Source organism: Conger conger, chromosome 15 (assembly GCF_963514075.1).
Source record: "Conger conger chromosome 15, fConCon1.1, whole genome shotgun sequence".
Taxonomy (NCBI): Eukaryota; Metazoa; Chordata; class Actinopteri; order Anguilliformes; family Congridae; genus Conger; species Conger conger.
The window spans coordinates 41,989,424-41,995,423 of record NC_083774.1 but is presented as its reverse complement, the minus strand read 5'-3'; the positions used below and the strand labels follow the sequence as shown (position 1 = coordinate 41,995,423).

At 42.0% G+C, this 6,000-nt stretch overlaps 1 non-coding gene across 1 annotated transcript; it reads left to right on the top strand.

Moving 5' to 3' along the window:
• Positions 1-465: 465 nt before the first annotated feature.
• LOC133112677 (U6 spliceosomal RNA) lies at positions 466-572 on the top strand. Its single transcript, XR_009705494.1, has one exon. It is a non-coding gene; the product is annotated as a U6 spliceosomal RNA (small nuclear RNA).
• The last annotated feature ends 5,428 nt before the right edge of the window (positions 573-6,000 follow it).

The window sequence follows — 6,000 nt, the reverse complement described above, 5'->3', positions numbered from 1 at the left end:
GATGGCCTGACCTTACCTATACCTAGTAATACTATTGTTTTGTTGTTGTGTTTTTTCTTTTTCTTTCAGTGTGCGATGAATCTTTCAAGCATGTTCAGCTGATGGTGACTGAGATGAGGACAGCATGCAGCGGACAGGCTGGAGGTGGTGACAGTGCAGTTCTTTGTGAGGGTGCAGCCAATAGCAGGATCGAGGCAGTCGGCTGCATAAGTCGGCAGCGCACATCCGTGGACTCCATTTGCCTGCCTCGGAGGGACATTGATGTCTAAATGTGTTCAGCTCAACATGAGAGGTTGTGTTTGATAAACCTCCTGATGCAGATTTGTCTTGTTTGTAAGTGCTGCCAGTTTAGGCTGTCCTTACGAGGCACACACGCGTGCTATGCATGCTTTCGCACTCAGTCCATGACTGCGAACCATGGCCAGAACCCGCCCCTTAGGTAGCGCAGGCTCAGGTAGGTCTCTTGTGCTCGCTCCGGCAGCACATATACTAAAATTGGAACGATACAGAGAAGATTAGCATGGCCCCTGCGCAAGGATGACACGCAAATTCGTGAAGCGTTCCATATTTTTAACCTTACCTGCGCACCAGTTGATATTTTCATGCCTAACCTGAGCTCTGGGTAACATTTTTTGTGAAGCGGTGCATATTTTGTGCCTTGCCTGAGGTCCAGGTAACATTTATTGGTGATTCTGTGCCTTACCTGAGCTCCAGGGTAACATGTTTTGTGATTTTTGTAAAACAGAAAGTTCTATTTTCATTTATACAAGCTGCTGTCCGGGTGTACCTAATAAAGTGGTCACCGAGTGTCCACTAACTCTGCTCGAGGGCAGAGGCTATTGTGACATCACAGGCTATTGTGACGTCACAGGAAATGGGTGGGCCAAATATTTGCATTTTCAGGCTGGTGGACAGGTGTACCTAATAAAGTGGTCACTGAGTGTGTATGAACCGCTAGAGGGCAACGGCTGTTGTGATAGCACAGGCTACTGTGACGTCACGGCAAATTGGTGGTCTTAAGTACGAGTGTAGAGATAAACCTAATAAAGTGAAACTCTGTCCTATTTTAAAAATAGAATCTCCATCTCTGCCGACCTTTTTTTATTTATTTTTTGAAATAAAATATCCATCTCGGTCCTATTTTAAAGAGTAGAACAGGTTCTCTGTATTGTTCCCATTTCAAGGAGTACAACAGGCCACTGAGGTGACTCGTCTTTGAAAAAGGCTTCATACGCCAGCGGACAAGTGCCTGGACATGGGCGGATGCTCTGCGTGAGGTGTGGTATGCTTGTGTGGCCCACTGGTGGGCCAGTAGCTGGCCATCTTCCCTCTGATCAAATAAACCCCAATTTCAAAGAGCAAGGGCTCATTTTTGGATGGTTGTTTGCTTTAGACTTGCAACTTGGCACTTTTTTCCCCCTCCGTTGATTGATGCAAATGTTTCTTTGTGCACTGCACACCACCTTGAGTGTATATTGGAAATAAAACTTTAAATGAGACGAATCGCTGTTGTCTGTTACTCTGACGACACTGAGTATCACGAGGGTATCTCCTAATATTTTGTGACTGTTCATATATCCAGGTCTAGCAAACTCGAATTCAGTTCTTGAGAATGTCTTGCTACTCATTGTCCAATTTCATTTCTTTTCCAGGCAGAAATTTTATTTGATAGTACAAAATGCAGAAAGGGAGCACCGTTGTGATTTTTAAAAATGATATTATTATTAATAATAATAATAATAATGACAATACAAATATGGCACAACTCGTTCACAGCAGAACATGGAGAAATGTCATGAGTACAAGAGATGGACGTGAATGGGGACCTACTTGTTGCTGCAACTAAATTCGGCAATTGTTCCAACAGTAGATAATAAACTGCCATCAAACAAAACAAGGACTGATTTGCACGTCCTCAAACTTAAACTGGAGCTATGCTGACGCCTAGTGTTAAAAGCTGAGCGTTTTTCTGCTGTTCAATATGTATGAAAATATATTTTTCACTGGCTTCTAGAGTGACTGCTATCGCGGTCACATGAGAATGATCACTGGTCTGATATTTTAATCACATAAATAAGTAGAATAAATAGAGCATGCCCATGGGAGGCATGTGTCCTGGTCTAAGATGTTCGCAGTGTCATGGTCCAAGCTGATGTCCTGCAGCGCCCGGCCCGTCTGCGACTGAGGTTCCCTGCAATGTGAGGCTGTGCACACAGGAAAAACATGCTTATCACAAGATTTATGAACATGCTATGTGACACAGAGTATTTAAAAGTAATAATAATAATAATAATAATAATAATAATTAATTTAACTTCACAGGGGCTACCAAGATGTAGTAGTTGACAGACCTAACCACAGCTAGCTAGCTACACTATACCACTGAAATGACTCACTTTTTAAAACATTTCGACAGAAATGATTAAATTGGGGGAGTAATTAGGCTGCATTATTCGTATAGTCACACGCTGAATCGAGGTATGGAGGTAGGTAGGTAGATAGCCAAGCAGCTATCCGCCTTGCAAGCCAGAGAATATTACGTTTTGTAATTAAAACGAAATGTGCGACATGCCAGCTTTGTCTTACGATATATTTCTAATGTAAAAATACATACATGATGTGTTTATACAGCTGGGAAGTTCTTTCATTCATTCGTTCTGTGTATTAACAGCAACGATAAACGTATTGAACAGCGCGAAAGCCAACTAGCTAGCCTGCTCTGACCATCGCTAACATGAAAATACAAATGATTCTTCTCATTTTAATAAAAATTTCATTAGAAAACGCATTGAAAGCTTACCTTTCACCGATGCGGGAGCAATGGCCGACGCGCCGATTTGAGTCAAAACGGAGGAAGAGCTACAATTGGCCGGCTAAACACGTGATGAATTTGGAACAAACACGTGTTCAATTTGGAACAAATCCGGCCATCTGATTGGCTGAGCCGCTTTGTCAAAGTTGGTGAAAGTTGTAAATTGGAACAAGGCACGGCCTCTGATTGGCTCCAATATTGGAACATATTGGAACATTGGAACATTGGAACAGAGAAGATCGGTAAAGTGGCCAAATCCATTTGACTTTTAAGAGGCCAGCCTGTAGTGCAGTGGCAAGGTCGGCGGTTCGAGCCCCGGTGTAGCTGCGATAAGATCCGCACAGCTGTTGGGCCCTTGGGGGATGCCCTTAACACCCCATTGCTCCAGGGCTGTTTCCTGCTTAGTCTAATCAGGACTTGTCGGTCGCTTTGGATAAAAGCGTCTGCTAAATAACAAATGATTATTTATTTATAGCTTGCATTGTAGCAACTAGACCTAACATCCTCAGAATGACCTACACCGTGGCACGGTGTCATTTTGTTGGGAATGTTAAATGAACCAAAATAAAGAAGAAGAAAAAAAAAAAGTGAAACAGCAAAGTTGGGTGAATTTTGCAACTTTGAGTTGCATCAGGCAAGTATATTTCTCGAGTTATCAAAATACATTAGTTGTATTGTAGACTGGTTTCCGGTTTAATTTTGTCTTTCAACCTATAGGTACAACACACATCAGGACATGTAGGTCTCTTTGGATAAAAGCGTCTGCTAAATAACAAATGATTATTTATTTATTTATTTATTTATTTATTTATTTATTTATTTATTTATTTATTTATTTATTTATTTATTTATTTATTTATTTATTTATTTATTTATTTATTTATTTATTTATTTATTTATTTATTTATTTATTTATTTATTTATTTATTTATTTATTTATTGCTAGCATTGTGGCAACTCAACCTAACATCCTCAGGATGGCCTACACAGTGGCACGGTGTTATTTTGTTGGGAATGTAAGGTATATTTCTCGAGTTATGAAAATACATTAGTTGTATTGTAGACTGGTTTTATTTTGTCTTTGAACCTGTAGGTACACCGCACATCCCGATAGAAACACACATCAGGACTTGTCGGTAGCTTTGTATAAAAGCGTCATCCTCAGGAAGGCCTACACAGTGGCACGGTGTTATTTTGTTGAGAATGTCTGTCCTCCAGGGTCCTCGTCGCACTTCATTGTGCGTCGCTCTGGATAAGAGCGTCTGCTAAATGCCTGCAATGTAATGTAATGTAATGTGAAAAAGAAAGAACGGGAAACCGCAATGCTGTGTGAATTCTGTTGGGTGAAACATTCGCAGCATTGAAAACCATTCGCGTTTTTTCCCCTTTACATAGTTCTGAATGAAGATCAGGTATATCATTCTGAGTACAGTAAAAAATAAAATAAAAAAGGAACTTTGTACATGGGGTATATTCCAGATGTCTCATTAAAAATGCATGTCTTACGAAATTTAAAACGAAATTAGATTGAAGGCTTCACAATAGCCCACAGTCTTGTCCCGGAGGCTAGAACCTAAAGGCATATGGTGATGCAGCGTCTTTTGGTTATTACTGCTCTAGCCTTTGGAATAGCATGGGTCTTCGCGACTCCAAATCCGTAGACATTTTAAAAAGAAATCGTAAGACACACCCTGTTGTAGTTCTGTCTGTAGCGTGGTACACAAATAAAGTTTTGCGTAGCCACGCCTGTATTTGCACTCGGCCTACACGGGCAGATGGCTTCGTCGCCTACGGGAGATAATATTGTATTTTTCCAAATAGTTTCACTTGTTTCAGTTCGGTGCAATATGGACGCGTGCGCACATAAAACAGTGCTACTGCGGCCGGACGTCTCTCGGGTAAGGTTGCCTGCTGTAGGCGGTCCGCATGTCACGTTAACTTGGTGTAGAATCAACTTGTTCGCTTGCTAGCTAACGACTGGTGGCCATAGTCCTTCGCCTCCGCGTCGTACAGTAACCCCCTTGTTAACAAGATTATTCCTGATACACGTCGTAAATACAGTCGTGTAGGCTATTTATTGCATTTTCTGGAAGGCTTGGCTGCTGTGCGAGGATTATCCAGCTACTGAGCAAACTGTTTCCACGTGCTAGGCCGGCTATAGCTAGCTCGTTTGCTACCTTGGCGAGGCGATGTAATTTAGTGCTCCGGTGCCTCGCTTATTGTATGTGTCTGGCCATTTTGCATGCTTAGAGATTGGGGAAGTAGATGAGAAGCACCGTACGTGGCACAGGTAAAGACAATTGTCACAACATTTTCAGAGGCCTTGTTGGAAAACGTGGCATTTCCCCCACGTAGGCCCAGCGGACGCCAAAAGTCGCCGTGTTAAGTTAGCCTACACCACAGAAGTAAATAATCGTGTGCCATAGTGGCTAGCTAACGAAAACGACAACGCAGAAGAACCACTCAGCTTGCTTTGGTTGGATATACACACACGGCAGTCTGCTGAGTGGTCAAAGAGGGAATGCTGCTTTCCACGTTTGTTTTGAGCAAACACTCGTGTTTCGAAGAACTCGTTTCCTCCGCGTTTTCGTCCTTTTTAGTGAATTTCGAGTGCTTACTCTAAATTAACTTTTGATGAATTGCCTTGAAAAACTCAGCCTCCAGTTTCTGTTATAGTGTAAAGTACCTTTCGGGCGTACTGTATATGGTATTAGAAACCATGCAGTGTTTTTTTGTTTTTTTCTCAAGTGTCTCTATTAATTGTATGTAAACGATGTTCTTCCCATAGACTGTATCAAAGTAAGGCTCTTCCGTGCATGCACCGTCTTTTTGACGGTTTTCCCTTTTCTAGCTGGAGAGCCCTTGTGAAAGGAATGAGCCGACTGACCTCTGGTGGCAATTACTAGCAATGTACGGGGAGATCCGGAAGTACCGTATTTGAATTTGAAGATGGCGGGCTCCTTGTTTACTTTTCTTCAGATTTTACCTTTTGCTGTCAGATGGCCTGACCTTACCTATACCTAGTAATACTATTGTTTTGTTGTTGTGTTTTTTCTTTTTCTTTCAGTGTGCGATGAATCTTTCAAGCATGTTCAGCTGATGGTGACTGAGATGAGGACAGCATGCAGCGGACAGGCTGGAGGTGGTGACAGTGCAGTTCTTTGTGAGGGTGCAGCCAATAGCAGGAT